The 25,039-nt window shown below is 55.7% G+C and overlaps 2 pseudogenes; one reads left to right on the top strand and one right to left on the bottom strand.

Annotated features, from left to right (window-relative positions):
* LOC134432716 (uncharacterized) overlaps positions 1 to 25,039 on the top strand; it is an 899,340-nt pseudogene that overhangs the window by 136,460 nt on the left and 737,841 nt on the right.
* The window catches only part of LOC134432721 (zinc finger protein 11-like), a 229,693-nt pseudogene that overhangs the window by 59,222 nt on the left and 145,432 nt on the right, over positions 1 to 25,039 (bottom strand).

Here is a 25,039-nt window from a genome sequence, read left to right as displayed (position 1 = left end):
TGCTGCTGCCGCCCTCTGGCAGCCGTGCCCTGGGGCGGCAGCGTGCGCCAGGGGCCCGGGCTGAGCCCTGCCGGGCCAGCAGGGCGTGTGGCCTCAGGGCTGGCAGCGCCCGTGGGCGGCAGCTGTGCCTCTGAAGGCAGGACACGCTCTGTGTTCCCCAGGGATGGCCGGGCGCTACCTGGCAGGGCAGCAGCCGCAGTTCCGCATCATCTGCAGCGGTGAGTGAGGCCCGGGGGCTCTCGGCGGGGGCTGCCGCTGGCAGCTGCGTTCCCTGGCCCGCCTGCCGACGGCTCCGCTCCCTGCGCGCCCCAAGGGCAGCGGGGCCACAGCGCAGACACCTTGCAGGGGCCTGCGGGACATTCCTGGCCAGCAGCTGCCAGCTCGTCCTTCTTGGCTCCTGCTTCCTCCAGGCCGAGCCAGGAGCTGCGTGGCATGGACGAGGCTGGAGGCTCTGCCCAGCTCCCCGCAGATCCAGCCTCTGACTGTGCCTCTGTTTCTCTCTCTGCAGCCCTTCAGGCCATGACGGATGACAGCAGCCCTGCCATCTCATGCCTGGCGCTTCAAGCTCTGTACATCCTTTTAGCTGTACGGAGCGTTCCCTCCTCCCGGCTCCAGAGGATGCGAGACCAACTCCGCCACCTCTGGAAGTCGCGGCCTTTCCTGTGTGCCCGTGGCTGAGTGTCCTGCCGCGGCGCTGTGCAGAACTGATCCGGGAGGCTGCGTCTGCTGTGGCCACCTGAGCCTGCGGGGAACACCTCTCCTCTGCCAGCACTTCCTTTTCCTTCACCCACTAGAGGAACATTAAATTGCTGTTGTTGGATAGCCAGGTGTCCAGGAGCTTTCTCTTGGTGCAGAGTGTCTTCAGGCCAATGGGGAAGAGGGGAAAGGCTGCTTGGTCTGCGCAATTTGCCCGAGCGTGCGGTGTGAAAAGGAAAGTGGCCAAACGGCCCTTGGCCTTTGGTGGTTCCTGCAGGAATGTTTTTGTTGCTGCATCGAGTCTTCTGGAGCTGGGGGAACAAGTGTGTTTCGTGTTGAGAGAGTCTGTCTGAAATATCCCTCGTCTGCCTTATGATTGTCATGGAGAGAGACCACCAAAAAATTAAAACCCCCGTTTGCTGATCCGGTGGCTGGGAAAGTCATGTGCCTGAGGCCTGAAAGCGTTGCTAAGTTGCTGTTTTCACAGATGTTGTTTGTTATACGCTACACTGAGCTCACAGGGCATCCTGCCCTTTTGCACAATAGCTCTGGAATCCTCCCTACCTCTCAGCCTGGCTGGTTTGAGCGTTAGGGTGGTCCCCTCCTCCAAGAGAAGACTGTTCATAACCACTGTGACAGACAAGTAGAGATGTAAGAAACCTCTTCATCAAGGGACTGAGACATGAAATCCCTATGTGAGAAGGCCCCTCTCACCTTCTTCCAGAGACTGGGACTGAAAGCCCCAACTCGGGGGAGGTGTACAGGGCGAGGAAGGAAAGCTGCCCAAAGCAAGATGGATGTTGCAGGTGTAGGCAGTGGACAACAAAAACAATGACTCTCGCCTGCTGCCAAACTTGGACTGTGTGTACCCTTATTTCCCACCCCCCCCGAAGATACAATAAACTACCTTTGTTCCAGCTGCAAAATCCATCCCCTTTGCCCTAATGAAAAAGAGTATAATTGGGGTCCAGATGAACTGGGCCTCTGAGACTTCCCCGACGCAACAGGCAGGTCCTCGACTGGACTGGACCAAAGGACGTCGTCTCTACGTTTGGTAGCTCTATTCCCTCTCTCTTTCTCTCTCTCTCTCTTTTGTCTCTCTCTCTTCCCCCATCTTTTTCTCTCCCTTAATCCCTCTATCGCATTTTGCTGTGCTCATTCAATAAAGGTGCATTTGTTTCGATTATCATTGCAAACCCCCTTGTACCGTGTTGGTTCTTTTTGCACCCTTAGATCAAATCCATGAACCATCACGAAACCCGTCCGTGACGACCGATCGTGACATCCCCCGAGGACCCCTCCCTAAATACCCCTCCAAAGCCCCCCAGCACCCCCAGACCCCGCTAAAACACCCTCAAGTTCCCCCCAGACCCTCCCCAAATTCCCCCCCAAGCCTCCTCAAGACCCCTCCCCAAATTCCCCTCACGACCCCTCCAGGACCCCTCACCTGTCCCTGCGCCTCCTCAGCAGCTCCCGGAGCCCCCCGTCCTCTCCCAGCGCCTCCCCCGCTCTCTCCAGCGCCTCCCGCAGCACCCGCCCGAGCCCGGGGCGGCTCCCGGGGGTCCCTGAGGGGGTCCCGGGGGGCGGGGGGGGGAGGGGGCGCCCGCTCCATTCCCGGCCTCGGGGTCAAGGGGCGTTGCTTCCAGCTCGGCTCTGATTGGCTGGAGCAGCGCGGAGAGCACGGGAGTTGGTGACGGGAGACGCCCGGTGATTGGTTGGTTTCGTAGAGGGAGTGGGGGCATGGTGATTGACAGGAGATGGGCGGGGCAGGCGGGCTCCGCTGAAGGCAGGCGCGCGGTGATTGGTTGGATAGAGGCAAAGAATGCGGGAATTGCTGAGGGAAGACGCCCGGTGATTGGTCGGTTCAGGTCGAGAAAGGCGAGAGCAGCTGAGAGGAGGAACGCGATGATTGGTTTGTTCGGTGTGTGAGAGGCGGGCATGTCTGAAGGGAGGCATGCAGTGATTGGTTGGATAGGTGCACAGAGAGGCTGGTGTTCCTGAGGGGAGACCCGCGGTGATTGGTTGGTATGGGGCCGGGCGCGCTGCTATTGGCTGGGAAAAGTCCGGGATTTTTAAGGGAACATTCCTGGTTTCTTGGGGGAAAACTCTCGGATTTTTAAGGAAAAATTCCCGATTTTTGCAGTAAAAAATCACCCGGAGCTTTTGACCTTACGTGACACCAAACAACTCAAATAACCCCAAAACGCCTGAAAAAACCCCCAAATATCACCAAACAACCCCAAACAATACCTAGAAATCCCCCAAATAACCCCAAACAAATCCAAAGAACCCCAAAAAACGAAAAAAACCTCCCCGAAGTTAAAGCCAAAAAAACCCAAATGATATCAAGCACACCGAACAAAAAAAAAACCCCATATACACCAACATTACCCCAAGAACCCCAAATAATTCCAAATAAACCCACATAAACCCAAATAAACCCACATAAACCCAAATAAACCCAAACAAACACTAATACTTCCAAAATACCCAAATAATTCCAAATAACCCCAAATAAACAGAAATAAACCAAGAAAAACCCGAAAGAAACCCCAATTAGTCCATAAATAACCCCAAATAAACCCCAAACAAACCCTAAATACACTCAAATAAACCTCAAGAAACCCCAGTTCCTCCCGTCCCCACCACAAAACAGATCCCGACCAATCAGAACGCGCAACACCGATGACGTTCCACTTGCTGCGCACAAACTCAGAGCCCTGGCCTCGCTCAGCGATTTTCAGCCAATCAGCGCCCGGCCCGACTCTGACTCATCACTTGCCAGCCAAAGACCAAGGCCTCTCACTGCGGTAAATACTCAGTGACGGCGCGGGGTAATTTCCATCCAATCAGAGCGTGTCTTGCTGATGACTCATCAGTTGCCAGGAGCGGATTTGGGGAGGGGGGGGAAGGTGACCCTGGGGATGGGCTGGGGACCCCAAATTAATCCAAAACGGGGTCGGGACCCCAAAACGGAGCAGGCGGGGCCTGGAGCACCCAAAACCAAACATGGGGGAGGGGACTGGCGGAACAATTGGAAAGGGGAGGGAGAGCAGGGAAAAGAGGGTTGGGACCCCAAAATTGAGGTGGGAGGGGAATGGGACACCAAAATTGAGGTGGGAGGGGAGTGGGACACCAAAATTAGGCTGGGAGAGGTATGGGATCCCAAAACTGAGCTGGGAGAGGGATGGGACGCCCTAAATTGAGCTGGGACAGGGGTGGGACCCAAACAGGACGAAGCCAATTTTGTTTGTTCCTAAAATATATAAATGAGTTTATGGATATGCAAAAAGTCTATGAATATGCAACAGGCTGATGTCATGGGAGACAAGGACCAACGGGTGAAGGTTGTTATGGCCTTCAAGACACCCCAGTTATTTTCGGAGACACCCCTTAATTATTCTGGCTTGATTACATCAGCCTGTTGCATATTCATTGACCCTCATGCATAACCATAAACTCATTTACCTATTTGAGGAACTATTTGACATGGCCCATCATTGGGGGTGTCTCCCCATTTCAGGAGCCTCCACTGGAATGGAAACTATATACCCCCTCCCTTTGATTAATAATAATAGTAATAACAATATACTAATACTAATACTACTACTACTAATGCTAATAATAATAATAATTTGAAATTAAGGAGCTCTCAGGAAAAGATATGGGAATAGAAATATCAGTTCTTTATTAGGAAAAATTAAAAATATGAATGCAGTAGTACAAAGAAAAAAACAACAGTGACAGAGTCAGAATTCTTCGGGAATCCAGTGAAAAAGGCTGACCCTCTTGGAATCCAGTGGGAAAAGGGCTGATCCCCTGGGAACCCAGTAGAAAAAGAGCTGATCCTTTGGGAATCCAGTGGAAAAGAGCTGATCCTCTGTGAATCCAGTGGGAAAAGCTTGATCCTCTAGGAATCCGGTGGAGAATGAGGATGATCCTTTGGGAATCCATTTCTTACCCCCCCAAAGACAAGACAAAGGCAGTTTTTACAGGGCATCCCAAGGGTGGAGTTGGGGTTTGGGTCAGGGGAGGAGTTCTTAGCAACACAAGAAAGGTGACATTAACATCCTTCCTCTTAGCAACAGCAGTACTTGACACAGAACGCGTCCCCAAATCCTAAATTCCCTCTAAAACAACTGAGAAATTATGGAACTTCAGATATATTCGATCAATTTCCTTCATTTAACCCAGTTTTGGGTGTTTTTAAAGGATGAAGGTGAAGTAGAGGGAAATTAAGGCCAAACAAAAAGTAGAAGCAGCCAGCTGTGTTGTCAACATGGATCACAGGGAATGTGAGTGACCAGGGCTGTGCCCAAAGTGCCTCCTCCAGTGGGGGAAGGAGCTGGAGCAGCGCACGAAGCTCTGCCCGCACTTGGGGCACTCGCAGGGCTTCCCTTAGTGGAGCCTCCGTTGGTGTTTGGTCAAGTGAGAGCTGCTGGAGAAGCTCTTCCCACACTGGGGACACTTGTAGGGCCTCTCCCCAGTGTGGATGCGCCGGTGAATGACGAGGGCGGAGTTGCGCTTGAATCCCTTCCCACAGTTGGGGCAGCGGAAGGGCCTCTCCTCTCTGTGAATCCGACAGTGCCGGAGGAGACAGGAGCTGGTCTGAAACCTCTTCCTGCATTTATCACACTCGTAGGGTCTCTCCCCAGTGTGGATGCGCAGGTGGTTGGTGAGATCGGAGTTCTGCTTCAATCCCTTCCCGCAGTCGGGGCATTGGAAGGGCTTCTCCTCCATGTGACTCTGGTAGTGCCGGAGGAGATGGGAGCTGGTCGGAAAGCCCTTCCCACACTTGGAACACTCGTAGGGCCTCTCCCCAGTGTGGGTCCTCTGGTGCGTGATCAGGCTGGAGCTCCGGCTGAAGCACATCCCACACTCGGATCACTTGTAAGGCCTTTCTCCAGTGTGGATCCTCTGGTGGCTGATCAGGCTGGAGCTCAGGCTGAAGCTCTTCCCACACTCCCCACACTCATAGGGCTTCTCTCCAGTGTGGGTCCTCTGGTGCACAGTCAGGCTGGAGCTCTGGCTGAAGCTCTTCCCACACTCCCCACACTCATAGGGCTTCTCCCCAGTGTGGGTCCTCTGGTGCACAATCAGGTCGGAGCTCACGCTGAAGCTCTTGCCACACTCCCCACACTCATAGGGCCGTTCCCCAGTGTGGATCCTCTGGTGCCTGATCAGGTCCCCTTTCCACCTGAAGCTCCTCCCACACTCCACGCACGTGTGGGGCTTCTCCCCATCATGGAGCTGCTCACAGAGCACCAGCTCCGAGCTCTGGCTCCGTCTCCGGCCGCCTTCCCGGCCCAGGCTGGCTCTTTCCCCCTCAGATCCCCGCCAGCTGCGTTTGCAGCCTCTCCTCGTGCAGCATCTCCAGGGCTTTTCCTCCCTGTTGGCTTCCTGCGCCGTGGAGCCGCTCAAAACGGCCTCTTCCACCAGGTTCTGCCGCGGGCATTTGTCCTCCCTGCTCTCCATGCTCAGCTCCTGCTCTGGGGGAGGAAGGACAAGGACAGGATGGGATTTGCCTCTGTGCCACAGGCAAGGGCAAGGAGATCCCCCCAGGCCTGAGCTGCAGCCGGGGCCGTGCTGGGCTGGGAGATGGAGCAGCACAGAGGGGAAAGGGGCACTGACTTCCTCTTTACCTGCCTCAGTGTCCCGGGGCATCTTCCTCTTCCTCGCAGCCTCCCAGGCCTTGGCAATGGGAAATCCTGGTTTGGGGAAAACAAGGGATGAGCGCGTTTGTAGGAGCACTGGGGGGTAGGACGGTTGGGACCGACGGAGACGAGACAGCTCTGCAGCCAGGTCGTGGAACTTGCGGTTTATTGCAAAGGGCCTGGGTGCAGGGCCCTGCTTGGAGCTGCCAGGCACAGCTCGGAGCAGGCCTGAGAGAAGAGAGGGGTAGAGAGGATGAGAGGGTAACAGAGAGCAAAAGCATAAGAGAGTAAGATTCCCATTACAATACAATCAATCTTCTTCTGTGTTGAATATTCTATTTCTCACTAACCAATCTAGAATCAGATGCAAATCCTACAGCATTTACATACAGCCAGTAAAAATCATTAGATCACCATAATGTGTTACATTTTAAACCCCAAAAACTTCTCTTTGGACCCCTTCTGCTGAGCCAGTAGGGTCTGCTCTGACCCTTGGATCTGTCTGCAAGCAAAAGGAATTGTTTCATCAAAAGGGGATTACCTTCAGTTGGGCCACACCATTGTTTCCAGTTGTTCACTAACTAAGGTATCTCAAAGCTTGCTTTCATTTCAATCTTCCTTATTCTTCCTATATTCCCAAAATCTTCTCCCAGATAATCATATTTATAAGGTTTTCCTGGTTCATCTTTTCCAACACACATTGAGTTTGAAGGTCCCTCTGCCCGAGTCCATCTCTACAAGTCACTGGCCATCTGGGCTCCAGAAAAACCTCCCAAACACCCAGATTCAGCCCTGGAAAAGCCTCCCAAGAGTTCCCCGTCCCTGGTCCCTCCCCTCTCCTTTTCAGGGATTCCCCCCTGTCCCAGCTGCTGGGGGTCATGCTTGGATTGGGGGTCCCCCTTCTCCTCAGTGCCCGCCCTGCCCAGGCTGCTGGCAGTCCCAGCAATGCCAAAAGCTCCCCCCGCTTCGCTCTCCCCATTTCGGGAGGCCGGGGCTGTTTGGGCTCCCTTCTCCCCTCATTCTCTGCTCTGGGCTGCAGCGGCTCCAAGGAGTCCCCCCTGCCCCTCTCCAGGCTCTTGAGGCTCCCGCCAATGGCGGCGCTCCCCCCTCTCTGGGCTCTCCCCTTTGGGCTCCTGGGGGACACAGGGCTCTGCTCCTCAAGGCTGCCTCTGCCGGCAGCCGCCACCACCACCCCCCGATGTCCCCCCAAGGGGCCTTTTCCGCTCAGCCTTGGACTCCTTCATTCTCCAAACATCCCCAAAAAACCCAACCAAGGGACCCCTGGATTTATTAGTTAAAAAACCTCATTTAATTGAGAAGAAAGATAATATCCCATATGTTAGACAGGAGATTTTAGGAGAATAAAAATCTTTGAAGTATCAGAAACACCCTAGACATAACAAGAAAAGACAAAGGGAAATGAAAGGGAGAGGAACAAGAGGAAAAATCATAAAGAGAGTGGGATCCTCTGCAGGTCTTGCCCCCTCCGTTCGCAGCCCAGGCGCCTGTCCCGGGTCCCGGCTCGCTGCCCGCCTCAGCTCCGCCTGCCCCGGTTTCCATCCCAGGTGCGGCCTCACGGCCCAGGGCAGCTCCACCTGCCCCAGCGCTGTCGCTCAATTTGTGTGCCCTGCTCCCACTGCCTGGCCCGCGGCCGCTCTGCCGGCCATGCTGGGGAAGATGGGGGTTGCTCTGTCCTGCCGCCTGCTCGGATGTCACCGCGCCCACCGCACCCAGGGGGGGTCCCAGCCATCCCATCCCCGGCTGCCCTGCCCGTGCCACCTGCGCTGGGCACCGCCACTGCTGCCGGGCTCTCCCACCTGCCTTTGCTCTGCCGGCAGCTGCCGGATCAGCCGCCATCAGCCATGTGGGGGCTACCCACGCTCCACCTCGGGCTCCACGGGAAGATCCCCCTCTGGCGATTCCGGCAGCAGACCCTGCCCACACTCCCACTGAGCCTCGGTGGGATATCCTCCCCTGACCCCGTCCTGCTCTGAGTTACGGCCCCTTGGTAACCACAGCTCCGGCTGTTCAAGGAAACTCTGTCTCTCTCTAGAGGAAGCACCTTATCAAAACACTAGGAGCTCAGTTAAAAGGCAGCCCTCTCCAAATTCTTTCTCAAAACATGGTAGAAAGGCTAGAGAAGGTAAAAAAGTGAAAGAGTTAGATGAAGAGATTGCTCTATTTCCCTTCAGAGAGGTTCCCATGGGAGGGATGTGCTGCCCTGCCCCGCGGGGGCCACCAGCGCCCCTGCCGGCCATGCCCGGAACTGCACCCAAGGGCAAAGCGCCACAGCCCAAAGGCCGGGACTGGGTCCGGGCTCTGTTTGCTGTCAGTGCCGCAGCTGTTGGTGTTTGTTTGCTTTATTATACACACTAGTAAAGAACTGGTATTCCTATTCCCATATCTTTGCCTGAGAGCCCCTTGATTTCACTAGTCTAAAAATTAAGATGGAGGGGATTTGCATTCTCCATTCCAAGAGAGGCTTTTTCTGCCTTTCCAAGCAGACACCTCTCTTGTAAAGCAAGACAAGCACCAACAGGCACTGAGGGGGGCTGCAGGAGGGGCACAAGAAGGCCCTGCAGGACTTGGGCACAAAGGCACAGCAGGTGAATGCAAGAAGGGAGCAGCAAAAGGCCAAGCTGAAGGCAAAGGCCATGGCACAGTTCCTACAGCCCCTGAGGGATCAACCCCAGGGCCCAAGGGAGCCCCAGCACCCAGGGCACGGCTCAGCCACAAGCACCTGGCAGAGGCATTGCCCTCCTCGTCAGGGGAGAGCCCACCCAAACAGCCCCTGGCAAGGAACCAGGGCTCCAGCTGCAGGGCACAAGGACACTGCAAGCACAGACAGCAGCACCCTCAGGACCAGCAAGTCCACCCCTTGATGCACATGGATTGGCAGGGCTGTCACAGCTCCCATCACACCAGGGACCCTCCACACTGCAGCCCTTGAGAACATTCAGGGTGGGTCTGCATTGAGATGAGGCATTTCCTGATGGACATAGGGGCTTTTCAATCCACTCTGAATCTTCGACATATGGGGGGGAAAATGCTAAAAATATGTTTAATTAGTGAGGGGATAAGTGGGAAAGATGCGTGGTTTTATTCAACCACTATTGGTACATCTGGGAAAGGAATTTGAAATACATGAATTTTTACTTGGTCCTAATTGTTATCATGATTCACTGGAAAGGGATTTGATCACTAAACTTGGAATGCAAATTAATATTATAAACGGTGATACAGAGGCCAGTTCTATTGTACCTCTGTGTCAAATGTCTGGCCAGGCCTATATTGAAGTGAACCCTGAAGTTCTGGCAGTCCCAGGGAAAGAGGGAAAATTAATATGGAGTCTATCCAAAGCACTCTGAAGCAAGCAGGACAAGTGGCGTCTAACAGCAGCACCCTGTTCCAGGGAAGGGAAGGAAGGGGAATCAGACACAATACAGGTCACCACCCCATGCTCAGCTCAACCCGCGCAGCTGTGTGTGCTTGTGAGAGCCTGGCACTGAAATGCCCTGAGCAGGAAGGCTTCAATATCTTCTGCTGACACCATGGCACCTAACAGGGGGGCAAAAGCAATTCTCACTGCTTCAGCAACCACTGGAGCAGATATCAAGGCACATTCTCCCACAGGAAGCTGGGCTGGCACACAGCCTGCCCTGGCACTTTGCTGTTGCCAACACCCAGCCAGGACATCGGCTCCTGCCTAAGGAGTGCAAAGCAGCACCACTGGTGGCCAAGGGGCCCATGCCAAGTGTCCCTGAGGCCAGAAACAGCCGCCAGCACAGCTCAACACGGGGGGACCCCTCAGCCTGGCCTCAAGGGCTCTGAAGCCCCGGAGATTTGCACTTCCCGCCTGCAGCAGGAGGATGGGAGGCCGCCCCTGAGCCTGCCCTGAAGGCAACGCAGCAGCAGCCAGGGCTCCACAGCGGGCCAAGCCCAGGGGGAGGATATCTGACCCTGCAACAGAAACGGGTGAAGTTGCAAAAGGAAACAGAACATGGAGAATGTTGCGAAAACTTCACTATAAACAAATGGGGGGCAATCATCCCTCTGCCCACCCCCAACATGTTCTGTCAATGTCTATTTTATATACGGTATATTAGAGCACCGGGGTGTTTCTGCTACTCCAACTTCAGCGAAATCAGCTGGGAATCCAAGTTTAAATTGATATTTAAATTAGAGAAAATGGGCCATTGATGCAGCCCTGGCTCCTGAGGCAGTGCAAACAATTACAAAATCATAAACGTCCACCAGAACAAATCCTACAACATCATGGACCAGCCCTTGGGAACCCCAACCAATTCATATCAGGAGCCACAGAACCCATTTCTCATTTCAATGGCATCACTAGATTACAAGCTCTCCTCGCAATAACCAACCAGACAGCTCCAGCTCCTGACCTTCCTGCCGACCAATCCACTGAAATGAGGAACACTTCACCAAGGGACGGGATCAGATCATCTGTAAGCAGAAAAAAGAGGAATTTGTGGAAAATTAAATGTCTCAAACTGCTCTTGGCAAACAGATGACAAAGGAAAAGTGGTGAAAAAAAAAACAACAGAAACAAAAAAGCAGTTCATGTATTGGTCCAAATGTGGAAAGGATGGGAAGGGGACACGATTTCGTGGCTCCCTCACAGACGATGGGTTAAACGAATGTTGTTTCTTCTCTGACGTGCTATAGCAACTCTCATCTTTTTACCATGCTCCACACCTTGAGAGTGCAGTTCATTCAGCAGCTGAGCAAGGGCATGCAGGTGGCAGCCAGGCCTCCAGATGCAGAAACGACTAAAGAAGGACAGGGAATGAGGACACTGCGAATAATCCCAAAACCTAAGAAGACTCAGTAAGGAAAAAAGAAAGAGAAAAAAAAAAAAAAGGAAAAGAAAACAAAATCACTGAGTGAATCCACCTGGAGATTGGGTCAGGGACTCGTACATAAAGAAGGAAAAAAACATCAGTTTCAAAAATTGTTACTAATTTACATGGACCGCTGCTCAGACAAAGTCCCGCTGAATTCCTGAACTTCCAGAAGAACAAAGACTTAAGAGAGCCATGAATAGCGGCTGTTATACAAAAGTGGGGGTGCACATTAACGAGGACACGCACGTACCGGATCGGGAGGTCTGAACCTTCCAAGTACCTCAGCCAGTGGGCAAAGGGAGAGGGAGATGAGGCCGGGAAATGAGGATAAAAAGGAGGCTGCGAACTACAACAATGGCAGAGAGCGCACGGCAAATGCCCCACGGCCTCTCCCTCTGCCCAGCAATAAAGTCACTTTTACAGGACTCCTCTGTCTCCTCTGCGCACAGAAACCTCCGGCCACGGCAATTTCCCCGCACAGCCCCGGGCACGGGGCAGCCCCCTCTGTCCCAGCCACAGCAACCGGGCCAAGCCAGCGCTGCTCCGCCAGCGGCTCCTGCCGAGGCAGCGGCCGCAAGGAGACCGCGGGCAGCCGCTCCCGCAGCGCCCTCACGCCAGCGGCAGCACGGGGCGGACACGGCACAACGAACCCGCCCGAGCCCCCTGCCGCCCCCGTGGCCCGCAGCCAGCCCCGAGCCCCCGCACAACCCAGCGCGGCTCCCACCTGCGCTGCGGCCTCCTCCGAGCTCCGCCGCCGCCTCACCGCGCTCTGGCCGCTGCCGCCGCTCACGGCACTGCACACACGCTCCGACAATGGCGCCGCTGCCCAGCCACGGCCGCCCTCAGCCCGCCACCGGGGCCCTGATCCGCCCCGCTCCCACCAATCAGCGCGCCACAACCACGACTGACGGCATCATCGCCCAATCCCAGCCAGGGGCGGGCTCTGCACACGCACAGCCCCACTCCGCGCTCTCAGGGCGCCCCGGGCTGCGTGAGGGCAGAGCCGGAGCTGAGGAGCAGCCCTGGAACGGGCCCGGGCCCGGGGGGATTGAGCTGAAAACACAAACAAACTTCTCCGCAGCTCCCTCCACGGCTTTCCCGGCACTGCGGCTCTGGTGGCTCCGGCTCAGCGGGAAGCCCTGGAGCCTCACTTCTCCTACCCCTAATTAGGAGCATCAGGGCATCGCTTTGATTTTCCCCAAAAAGGGAAAACCGCCCCAAATCCCTGTGTATGAGTCGGGGAGGGGAGAGATTTCGGACAGAAAACTCCAAAAACTCAGAGCAGGATAATGAGAAATAAGTGAAGACCCTTAAATCCAGCTTTCCCCCACGCCTCCCTCCTTCCAGCTGCACCTCCTACCCCGGCAGTGCCGCAGACAGGGAATGGGGCCGGGCTCAGTTCATGCCCCGGGGCTTCTCCCTCTGCTCAGGGACAGGAGTCGTTCCCCTGCTGCACCCTGGGCTCTCTCCCACCGGAGACTTCTCCAGGAACTTCTCCAAGCTGAGTCCATCCCACGGGGCACAGCCCCCTCCAAGTGCTGCAGCGTGGGTCACTGTGCCACAGTTTCTCAGTGCTAATCTCAGGGGACTGTCTCTCGGGATATTACCACTACAGCACTCGCAGCAGAATATACACACGGAATTTTTACAGTTCTGAGCAGAAATTAAAAGAACCAACGAGAGAGAGAAAGAGCGAGATTCCGATCGCGGCGCTCCGGAGCGGCGGTGCGGGAACGATCCCTGCGCCAGCACTGCCGGCCCCAGGCCAAGCCCAGCCCCGCAATCCAACCCCGCTGCTCACAGCGCCCGCCCTCCCCGGCCCGGGGCACAGCGAGCCCCGCACCCGCTGCGCTCCCGAGCACAAAACGCCCCTTCCCACCGCGCTCACCCGATAAACACAGCGCCCCTGCAGCCGCTCACGCCTCTCTCGCTCCTCCCGAGCTTCTCGGCCTCCCGCACCCTCTGCCCCGCACCTGGGCCCCGCCAGTGCCGCGGGCTGGGGGCAGCAGCTGCACCTTCCTCTGCCTCTGCTCCAGCCCTGCCCAGGTGCCTCGGCTCCCTTCGTGCTCGCCACAAACTGAGGCCTTCACAAGGCTGACCTAGAACAGAGGCCAGACACGGTTACACAATAAAGCAGGCATTTGTTAAAAGGCCTCCATGGATACACCTTGGGCAGAACAAGAGCCCAGCCAGGGCTACGCCCAAGATGCACCAAAATGGCCACAAAATGGACGGCTGGTCACGAGGTCTGTCAGTTTTATAAGTTCTGCTCCATTTGCATATTGGAGTTAATTGTCCAATTATGTCTTTAGATGATGAAGTCCCATCCTTCTTGTTTTTCTCTCTTCAGTGCCCGTTGTTTATGCTCTTGGGCCTGAAGTTTGGATTATTTGTCCTTGGGTTCACAGCTGGAAAGGAATTGTTTTGTCTCCCTGCTCTGTGAACAGAGCTCAGCATCCCTTAATATGAAGCCCAGACCCACAGAGTAAAGCAGCACAGAATCTGAAAAATAGAAAAGCCAAAACCTGAGGCATCAAATCCATGAGAGCCCCCCACACACTCACCACGCCTCCCCCTCGGCACCCCCCAGGCCCTCCCCATTGATTGAAGCCCCCAAAATGCTCTCAGGCCCCAGCCCCTCAGCCCCCCTGAACCCCCGGCCTGTGTTCTCACCTGGGAAACCCCAAATCTTTGGGAATTCTCAACTGGGATGACCCAATTCCCTGGAAACCTCACCTGGGACCCCCAAAACCTCACCTGGGAACTCCAAACCTTCCAGGATCCCCCCAACTCCCCCAGGACCCTCCAAACTTTATCTGGGATTCCCCCAACCTCCCCCGGGAGCCCCCAAACTCCACCTCGGATCCCCCAAACCCCCAAAACACTGGCGACAGTGGGACAGAACTGGTGGCACTGGGTTGCTGACACTGGAATGGAACTGGTGGCACCAGGTTGGTGGCACTGGAATGATGACACAGGGGTGGTGGCACTGGGACAGCTTTAGGGACACTGCGGTGGTGACAGTGGGATAGAACTGGTGGCACTGGGATGGAATTGGTGGCACTGGGCTGGTGGCACTGGGATGGAACTGGGGACACTGGGACAGGACTGGTGGCAGTGGCACAGGGACACGGGGATTGAACAGGTGGCACTGGGCTGGTGGCACTGCCGTGTCCCTGGTGCCACCTGTCCAGTGTCCCCATGTCCCTGCAGTGTCCCTGCGGGTGGCCGAGGATGGTCACCTGCTGCTGGCCCTGGCCATGGTGGCCGTGTCCTGCAAGGTGGCCTGGCGGGATCTGGGGACATTGCAGCATCACCTGGCCACCAGCAGGGCCACCAGCAGGACATGGCCCTGCGCCTGCATGACCGTGCCCGGCGGGTGGCGGCCACCAGGGCCAGCGCCGAGGCCACCACGGCCACCAACGAGGTCACCGCGGATGTGCTGGGGCAGCTGGAGGAGGTGACGCGGGCGCTGGGGACGTTGGTGGCCGCTGTCACTCAGGACAAGGAGGTGACGCCATGGGGGACAAGGGGACAGGGCTTCCCCAGCGCTGCCCAGGTTCTCGGGGACATCATGGTGGTCTTGGGGACACCGGGGGAAGGGCACAAGGAGGTGACACGGAGGCTGGAGGTGCCCCAGGGGGCACTGGCGGGGCAGGGGTAGGGACAGGGTGGGGACACGTGGGTGGCACTGTCACCACTGGGGCACGGGGACACCCTGAGGGACATTGGGGACCTTGGGGACACCCCCGTGTTGTCCTTCCCTTGGGGACACCAGGGCCAACTTGACATCCCCTGTCCCGTTTTGGGTCACCACAATGTCCCTGATGTCCCCGCAGTGTCCCCAACAGGACATCGGGGGACACTTGGGCCTTGTTCAGGACCCTGAAGAGACATCAGGGCCATGTGGGGACACTCAGGGGACATTGGGGTCTCGTTGGGGACATCGGCGGGACATTGGGGACCCCGCCCTGGCCCTGCCGGCGGGGGGGCGGTGCTGGGGGGTGACCTCACCTTTCCCTCGCCCCTCCCCACCCCCCCGGCCGCCCCATTCGGGCGAGTCTCTGACTGTCGGGTGTGTTCACTCCCCGGAGTGTCACCAAAGTGTCAGCAGAGTGTCTCCAAGGCGTCCCTGGTGTGTCCCCCAGCAGCCATGGAGCCCCGCGAGGTGCGACAATCCCGGCGCGGGGGCGGGAGGGGACACAGGGGACACAGGGGGTGGCGGGAGGGGCCGGGGGGGCCAGAGGGGACCAAGGTGGTGGAGGGGCAGGAGGGGAGAGGGGTTCACAAGGGGGACAGGAGGGTGTGGCAGGAAGGGGGGATGTGACAGAGGGGTGGAGGGGACTGAGGGTGGTGGGGTTGGGGGGGACAGTGGGGGGCAGGCTGTGGCAGAGGGGACGAGGGAGTAACAAAGGGACAGAGGGGACAGCAGAGCCCTCCAGGGAGGGGACGAATGGGACCCTGGGAGGGCACAAAGGCACCACCACAGGAGGCCACAAGAGCCCCCAGGTCCCTGACACCTCCCCTGTCCCCTCCTCAGCTGTTCCCATCCCTGCTGGAGTCGCTGGTCACCGTGGTGGCCACCCTGAACAAGGTAGCAGACACCACGGCCCCACTGGAAAAATTGATGAGGTGCTGGATGTGCCCCCAGAGTGCCTGCACGCAGGCCTGGAGGGCTTTGCCACTCGCCTCCGGAACACCCTGGACCACGGTGGCGTCACCTGGTGGCACCGTGGTGTCACCTTCGAGCACAAGTACACTCTCACCTCCCTGGGCCAGGCCCTGGCCGCCTATGAGAGCACCCCATGGATCACCTGGGCCCAGGTGACGAGGGTGGCCAGGGCCTGGCGGAAGTCGGTGGCCACACTCGTGGACAGCTGGTTCCAGCTGCTGGGGAAGGCCACCGAGCTCCGGGACGCCTGCAGGGACGTGGTCGCCGGTGAGGGCACCACTGCGGCCATAGAAGCTGCTATGGGAGAAGCCGAGGTGGACAGCAGTGAGGAGGAGGAGGAGGCCACCACAATGAGAGAGCAGGCAGAGGCGGCCTTGGAGATGCTGGAGCAATTGGTGGCCGCATGTGACGAAGACACTGCATTCCCCCGGGAGCTGTGGCGCAGGGTTCGGGACATCGAATCTGCCCTGAAGGGGACAAATGAGCCGACCCGCGACTTCCATGTGACCTTGGCGGCCAAGGTGGCCGAGGCCAGGCGGCTGTGGGATGCCAGCGCCCGCCTGGCCAACGATCACCTGCTGCACACACTCGGGGACATGGAGTGCATCTAATGGGCTTCCTGTTATGACCCTTGGCTTGATAACCATAGCCACCGTGAGGTGGTCGAGAAATGCCAAAGAGCCATCGAGGACATCCCAAGTCTGCTGTGGGAACAGTGATGTCACCACTGTGCTGTCACTGGGGACAGTGACTTCATCGGGGACATCACTGGTGTCACTTGTCCCCTCCCTAATCCCCACATGGGATTTGAGACAAATTTAGGGAATTTTCTGGGAATTTTCTTTGAAATTGTCCCAAATCCTGATGGGAATTCCTGGGGTACTGTCACTTGGGATGCTCAGGGACACACAGGGACACTTTGGGGACACGCAGGGACATGCAGGGTCATGGTAGCAGGTCAGGGGGTGAATGAGCCCCCTCGGTGCCTTCAGCAGAGGCAGCTTTCCGCCGTGGCTGCAGTGGAGCCGGGTTATAAATGACAATATAACAATTGGCTTTTGCAATTCCTGTATTGGCTTTTGCAATTGTTGTTATTGATCACAAGTATTTTGCTATGGTGCTTGATATTGATACTGATGACTGATAATCCCTTGCAGCTGCTTGCTGGTACAATATAATCTATCCATTGATGTGTGCACTGTGTTACCCATTTATTGTTCGCCTAATGGTGCCTTGAGTCCCTGCCTCTGCCCCCAGCCCCGTTATCATCAAGGACCCCCCCCCAATCTACCAGGGCCCCCCCATTCACTGCTCCCCCCCTCCACCGATTCCCCCAAAGCGCTGGGACCCCCCCGATCCATGAGCTCCCCCCAGTGCGCCAGGACACCGACACCACCATCCATGGGACCCGACCCTCACCCCCCACCCCTCACTGCCCTCCCACTCACCAGGACCCCCCAATCCATGGGACCCCCCCGCACCCACCAGGGCCGCCCCCGGCACCCCCCCCATTGATTGAACCCCCCCGAAACGCCCCCAGCCCCTCCCCGGCCCCCCCGAGCCCCCGCGTTGGGCCCCGGTGGGGCCGCCGCTGAGCGGAGCCTGTCAATCAACGCCGACCGGGCTTGTAGCCACGCCCATGGGGAGGCGGGGCCCCGCGGGGCGGCCAATGGAGACTGGCAGAGAGGGGAGGGGGCGGGGATTGGAAAGACAAGGAATGGGTGCGTAGAAAAGGGGCGGAGCCCCATAAGCTGCGGCCAATGGGGAGGGGAGAGGGCGTGGCCTGGGATGCGAAAAAAGGGGAGCGCGGGAAAAAGCGGGCAAGGAATGGGGGTGTGGGAAAGGGGCGGGGCCTGGAGGGAAACAAAAGTGGGCGTAGCTTGACCGAGAAGGAATGGGGCGGGGAAAGGGACGGGGCCTAAAAGGAAACGAATCTGGGCGGGGCCTGGCGAGCAAGGAATGGGGCGTGGGAAAGGGGCGGGGTTCCAAGCGAAGCCTGGAAAGGGGAGAAAAAGAGACCCCTTGGGGACATTGGGGGGTTGTTGGGGACACCAAGGCTCCCAAGCGATCCCAAATCCTACTGGATCCCAAGGAATAACCTGAAATGGTCTCAAATCCCAAATCTTGGATCTAAAACTTCCCAGATCCCAAATGCCGCTGGATACCCCAAATCCAATCCTAAAAGGTCACAAATCCTGGATCCAAACCAATCCCAAAGCCCAGACCCCTACTGGATCTCCAAAAACAATCCACAAAACCCAATTTCAAATCAAGATCCTGGCAGGAAAATGGACAGGGATAGTGGGACAGGAAGGGGGACACTGGGGTGAAACTGGTGGCAATGGGATGGAGACATTGGTATGGGGACAATGGGGTGGTGGCACTGGGATGGAACTGGGCAGGTGGCACTGGAGCAGGACTGAGGACACTGGGCTGGAGCTGGGGACAATGAGAGGGGACTGGGAAGACTGGGATGGTGACATTGGTATGGGGACAGTGGGGTGGTGGCACTGGGCTGGCACTGAGAGCACTGGGATAGAACTGGGCTGGTGGCACTGGGATGAACCTGGTGGCACTGGGATTGAACTGGGGACACTGAGGTGTGACAGTGGGGCAGCCCTGGGGACACTGGACTGCTGGCACTGGAGTGGTGGCACTAGGATGGAACTGGGGACATGGGGACAGGGCTGGTGGCAGCGGCACAGGGACACTGGGATTGAACTGGTGCCACTAGGATTGAACAGGTGGCACTGGATGGGTGGCACTGCTGTGTCCCTGGTGCCACCTGTGCGGTGTCCCCGTGTCCCCACAGTGTCCCTGGGGTGGCATGGACGGTCACCTGCTGCTGGTCCTGCCCGTGGTGGCCGTGTCCTGCCAGGTGGCCCAGCAGGGGAGGAGACATCGCGGTGTCACCTGGCCACCAGCGGGGCCACCAGCGGGCCGTGGCCATACGGGGGGCGGGGCCTGGTGTTGTGACATCATCTCGCCCCGCCCTTTTCCGGCGGGCGCCATTCCTTGGACATCGGCTCCGGCGCTGCGGGGAGATCGAACCGGCACCGAGAGATCAAAGGAACGATGGGAAGGGTTCCCCTGAGTGATGGATGCAAAAAGAGATTTGCCTTCGCAAACAATCGGGGCTTGGGGGGTTAATTAATTAATTAATGCTGGCATCAGCAACCCAGTGCCAGCCCAGTGTCCCCAGTCCTGTCCCAGTGCCACCAGCCCAGTGCTCCCAGTGCCAGCCCAGTGCCACCGCCCCAGTGTCCCCATACCAATGTCACCAACCCAGTGTCCCCATCCTGTTCCAGTGTTCCTGTCCCAGTGCTCCCATTTCTGTCCCAGTGTCCCCAGTTCCACCCCGGTGGAAAAACAGTAAAAAAGAAGAATTAATGAATTCTTCTCTCATCACCAGAGAGTGGAAACACGACACGATTTAACTGCAAGGAGAAATAAAATAAATTGGTTTAATGCACAAGACAGCGTGGAGGCAAGTCAAGGGTTAAAACCAAACAAAAGAACATCTGGACTCACAGGAATGTTTGAAAATAATTTATATAGAATATAGAAAATTATATGCATAATTTTATATTAAAAGGAGCAAATTTTTAGTTAATATATGAATAAGACATAAGTATATTATAAATTCTGTTAGTATAAAAATACATTAATGTAAAATATTTTAATCAAATATATAATATATCCATTGTATTACTCTCTATATAGAATACTAATATATATTTTGATTAACATTATGTTATGAATATGCATAAACCCTAATGAATATGCATGAACCTCTGCGATGTAACAGGACGTAAAGAACATGGCTTAATTAACGGTGAGCTTTTGGCAATTAGCACCAGAATTTTAACCTTTAATGAACTTTTATAAATATTTCAATTCTGACCCGTGTTTCTCACAGGGGGTCCCGGCTGACAATGGGGGAGGGGGGGACAGGACTGAGCCTCAAGAGACCCCCCCAGTGCTGGGGACCCCCTGTGCCCCCCCAGCACTCGGAGCCCCCTGGTCCCACTCCCGGCTCCCCCCAGTCCCGGTGCTGCTCCCGGGGGTCCTGCGGCTCTGGGGGCTCAAAGGGGAGGGGGCAGAACCCCCGTGATGGGGGGGGGGCACAATGGGGGGTCCTGGCCCGGCGCTCGGGGGGGTCGGTGCACGAGGGGGGGTCCGGTCCCTGTCCCGGTGCTCGGTGAGGGGGGATCATGGCACGAGGAGGGTCCAGTCCCAGTGCTGGTGCACAGGGGGTGCTCAGTGATTCGGGGGAGTTTCCAGTGGCCCCAGTGCACGAGGGGGGGTCTCAGTGCTCAGTGATTTGGGGGGGTTTCTGGTGGTCTCAGTGCCTGAGGGGGGCTCCCAATGAACGATGACAGCACTGATTGATGGGGGGGTCTCCGGTGGTCCCGGTGCACCAGGGGAGGGTCCCGGTTCCTCGGGGGGGGTCCGGTGGTGCCGGTGCACGAGGAGAGGGAGGGAAACTCGAGGGTCCTGATGCCTGAGGGGGGTCCTGAGGGGGGCGTCCCGGTGCACGAGGACGGTGAAATTTGGGGGTCCCGGTGCTCAGGGGGGTCCCAGTGGGTGCTCAAGGGCAGTGTGTGACACAGAGAGAGACCCCGGTGACACCAGGGACCCCCACACAGTGACTGGGCCAGTCCTGGTGACACTCGGGGGTCTCTTGGTGCCACTTGAGGAACCGGTGGCACTCTGGAGGCTCATGGTGACATAAGGAGCTGGTGGCACTCGAGGGGCTCTTGGTGACACACAGCGCTGTGGCACTCAAGGAGCTGGTGGCACTTGACTGCCCACAAGTCTCTCCAGTGACATCACTGCACCAATGACATCACAGTGGTGACATCACTCTCCCCGCAGCAGCCTTGGGATGTCCTTGATGGCTTTTTGGCACTGCTCAGCCACTGCATGGCTGCCGGGGCCACTGGGGCCACTGTGGCCACTATAGGGACTCAAGACGAGGTCGTGGATGTCCCAAAGTGTCCCCAAAAGGTGATGCTTGAACAGGTGGGCGCTGGCCTCCCACAGCTGCTCAAACTTGGCCACTTTCGCCACCAAGTCCTCAGGGACATTGGGGGATGCCTCCTTTGTCCCCTCCAGGGCAGCCTCAATGTCCCTGAGCTGGCACTCCATGTAACTGATAAACTCAGTGGCTCTGTCACATGCATCCACCAAGCGCTGCAGTGGCTCCAGGGCCACCTCTGCCCAATGTCTCCTCCTGATGGCCGCCCTCGCCCACCTGGAGGCCACCACGGCCTCTCCCATGGCCTCGTTGGTGGCCATTGCCACCTGGGTATCACGTGTGGCCCCCACTGAGGCCTCCTCATCCCTGTCCAGGGCCACCATGAGCTGCTGGGCTGTGGCTGCCAGGTTGTCCCCAGCTGTCCCCGGGCAGGTGGCCTTGTCCTGCTGGTCCCTGGCCCAGGCGAGGGCTGCGTCCTCGCAGGCATCACGGAGCTTGGTGATCTCCTCGACCAGCTGTTTCCATCTCTCCTCACACGCAGACACCAACTCCCGCCAGGCGCTGCCTGTGGCTCTCACATCGGCCCAGGTGGCCCCAGGGGTGGCTCCGAGTATTGGAAAAAAATGCTCCCAATATTACCAGTTAGATTGTGCCTGGGCCAGTCTGACCCTCGCTGCTGGGCCAAAGGCAGCAACTGCGGTGTATCACCCCAGAGATACCTTGGCTTGCTGGTGGTTGCAGCTGGGCACTGAACAAGTCCAGGCTTGTAAGGGACCCTGTTACCTCAGGAGGGATAGCTTCAGGCGATGGTGAAGAGAAAAAGGAGATGGATTCTGCTGGAGGGTTTAATGTCCAGAGGTTTATTACATGGTTACAGAGGTCTGAACGTGAGGAACTGCTCCAACAGAATAATGACCGCATGGTCTGATGACCTTTTTAAGCTCAGGGACAGGGGGAGGGGAGGTACAGGTGAGCCACCAACCAGGTGAGAGGGGCAGGGTCTCAGGGGAAGATGACACCCAGACAGGCCAATGACCCCTGGGCCTGAGTGGCATCCTTTGAACTTGACCAACCACACACGCCTTGCTGGAATGTTAAGTCTGAGTGACAGGACTCACTAAGCATGGGGGCAAGGGGGAAGGGAGAGAGGTATTGGCACACCTGGGAAAGTGACCTGGAAGGCCAAAATGGGACAATACAGCACACCACAACATCTCCCCCTAGTTTTGTTTAAAAAGAAGAGGACTGTGTTTGTGGTGCAGAATGATTGCCAAACCATGGTTGGTAAATCAGTTCTTCCTCTACAGGAGGGTCAGTGTTTTCCACTGAGGCTTCTAGGTCATCCATTGGAGCACTGAGGGCTTCCAAATGATAGACCTCAGGAGGGGGAGATGAGCTTGAAACTAACTTGAGAACCATGCGTTTGATTAGTCCAAAAACAATGCTAAAAACTACAATAACTATAACTAAAATAAACAGCACTAAAAACACAGTTTTCAGAATAGATCCCAACCAGCCCGAGAGTCCCCAGCCATTGAACAGTCCATTCAGCCAGTCGTCAGTTTCTCTCTTGATGTCGCTCACCATGGTTTTCATCTTGTCAATTGTGGCATGTACGTTCTCTGCCTTTGATGACAAGTCAAGACAGCAGAGTCCTTCAAATTCTTCACAGCGATGGTTGTGCAGAAGGAGCAGATAGTCTATGGCTGTCCTCTTTTGAATGGTGGCTTGCCTGGTGATTTCCTCATCTGATAAGAGGTCACTCAGGGCAGTAGAAGTGAGGTTTGCCTGTTTTGCAACCCAACATTCCAATCGGCCTAATTCTCCCATGGTTTTTGCTGCCGAGATCCACCGCAGAAGGACTGTAATTGCGGTGGCCTTAAGTCTGGACCAGTGAACAATTTCTGAATTACAGTCAGGGTCTAATTGCCTTAGGTCTCTTTTTTTGATAGCCAATGTATGTGTGTTGTTTTTAGTTTGCCAATGTATTAGGTTTGTTCGATTTGGTGTTAACAGGCTCAGCTTGCCAAAGGTACATGGACCTCCGAGCAGACGAGGAGGGAGACCTGCCCATGCTCTGTCTCCACATATTAAAAACACACCCTTTGGGAGTTCACGAGGCTTGTAATCACCACCAGATGAGTGCATGACTAAAACTGAATTTTCACACCAGTTCTTGTCTGTGTAGTGTGGGTTGCTAGGGTCAGAATAGGTGTTTGGTTTAACTTCATGATATGGTAAGCGGGAATTGAATTTAAAGTGAATGCAAAAGGTTGCATTCATGGAGCCTAAGAGATGGAACTCTTGTGGCTCCCTTTTTGATACTGGTAACTTTCTCGCCCACTCCTGCCAAAACAGTAAAGGATTGTCAGCAGGGTAACGGCCAGGGGAAGGTGCGAGTAAGTTAACTTCATTTAAGGCACTCCACATTTCATTTGGGAACTCTGAGGATTTAAAAGGAACTCCCACCTGGCAAGTTGACAGGGGGTCAGAGGCTGTCGCGGTGGAGAGGCAAATGTGATCTTGTCCAAGGGCTCTGGCCAGAGTGGTCCATACATTCGATTTGGGCTGAGGGACTAACCAGGAGGTCGCTGGAGAAATGATCGCAAGTAGGACGAGAAGCAGGCTCAGTCTCATGGCGTCTCGAGACTGCACACGAACAGCAGGATCTAAACCGGTAAAAGGAAACTTAAGACAAACATATATTACAAACTATTCCAGATAGGAGGTTTAAATGGAATTTCTTCCAGAGAACATGTGCGGCGTTTTCTTCTCCAGGCAGCATGAGCAACCTGGGGTGCTTCTGTAGATTTCTCTGAGACCTTGGGAAGATAGGGCTTTACCCATTTGGAAGGAACCCAGCTTAAACCAGAGGGGGTGGACACACAGGCATATCCACGTCCCCAAGTAACCAATTTGTAGGGTCCCACCATTTTCCAAGTCTCAGGGTCCTTTACTAAAACTGGAGGTTTTTCTTTCATTAACTTATAATTGCTCCCCCCAAAGTGACGTAGGATGGGTGGGTTCAGGCTGTCAAAAGAACAATTCAGAAAATTTATTGTGAATAGCGCCCTGGATAACCGGATGTGGGGAGGTTCCACCTTCAGAACCTGTTGTTGCTGGTCCAGGACCCTTTTAATATCACGGTGAGTTCTTTCTACAATGGCTTGACCATGTAGAAAGTTCTTTCTACAATGGCTTGACCAATGGGGAGTAGGGGATGCCAGTTTTGTGCTCTACTCCCCATTGCTGCAGGAAGCTCCCGAATTCCTTGGATTTGTAAGCAGGCCCATTATCAGTTTTCAGCTCCTTGGGGATGCCCATGAAAGAAAAAGCCTGTAAGAGGTGCTTAATAGCATCAATAGATGATTCTCCTGTGTGGGCAGAAGCATAGACCGCTCCAGAAAAGGTATCTACACTAACGTGAACATATTTCTGCCGTCCAAAAGACTGTATGTGTGTTACATCTGTTTGCCACAGTTCACAACTGTTCAGTCCCCTTGGGTTTGCTCCCGTACTCACTGTAGGGAGTGCATGTTGTTGGCAATTTGGGCATGTGGCCACAATCGCTTTGGCCTGTTCTTGAGTGATGTTAAACTGACGAACCAGGCCAGGTGCATTTTGGTGGAAAAGCTGGTGGCTGATTTTTGCCTGTTCAAAAACATTTGGGAGAGTGGCCATCACTGCAGGTGCAGCAAGAGCATCTGCCCTTCTGTTGCCTTCAGCGATAAACCCTGGCAAGTCAGTGTGTGACCTGACATGCATCACATAAAATGGTTGCTCTCGGTGAGTGACTAACTTTACCAGTTTTGAGAGCAATTCGAAAAGTGTGATGTTAGACACATCTTGCAGTATTGCTTGATCTGCCCTGGATACTACTCCTGCCACGTATGCAGAGTCTGTAATCAGATTAAATGGTTCTGAGAACCTTTCAAAGGCCCTAACAACTGCAGCCAATTCAGCAACCTGAGGTGAACCTTCCACCTCAGCAATGTCTGTCTCCCACTGCTGGGTTTGAGGATCCTTCCAAGTCATAACGGACTTGTGGGACCTCCCGGATGCATCTGTGAAGACAGTTAGAGCCTTTTTTAAAGGTCTCCTACTTAGAGCACTTCTCAGTTTTAAGGTAAATTGAACATCTTGTTCGAACAATTTGTGAGCGGGCCGCGCT

Source organism: Melospiza melodia (assembly GCF_035770615.1).
Source record: "Melospiza melodia melodia isolate bMelMel2 chromosome 7 unlocalized genomic scaffold, bMelMel2.pri SUPER_7_unloc_1, whole genome shotgun sequence".
In the NCBI taxonomy this organism is placed as follows: domain Eukaryota; kingdom Metazoa; phylum Chordata; class Aves; order Passeriformes; family Passerellidae; genus Melospiza; species Melospiza melodia.
The sequence above is the reverse complement of the archived record's forward strand: the minus strand, read 5'-3'. Positions and strand labels throughout refer to the sequence as shown.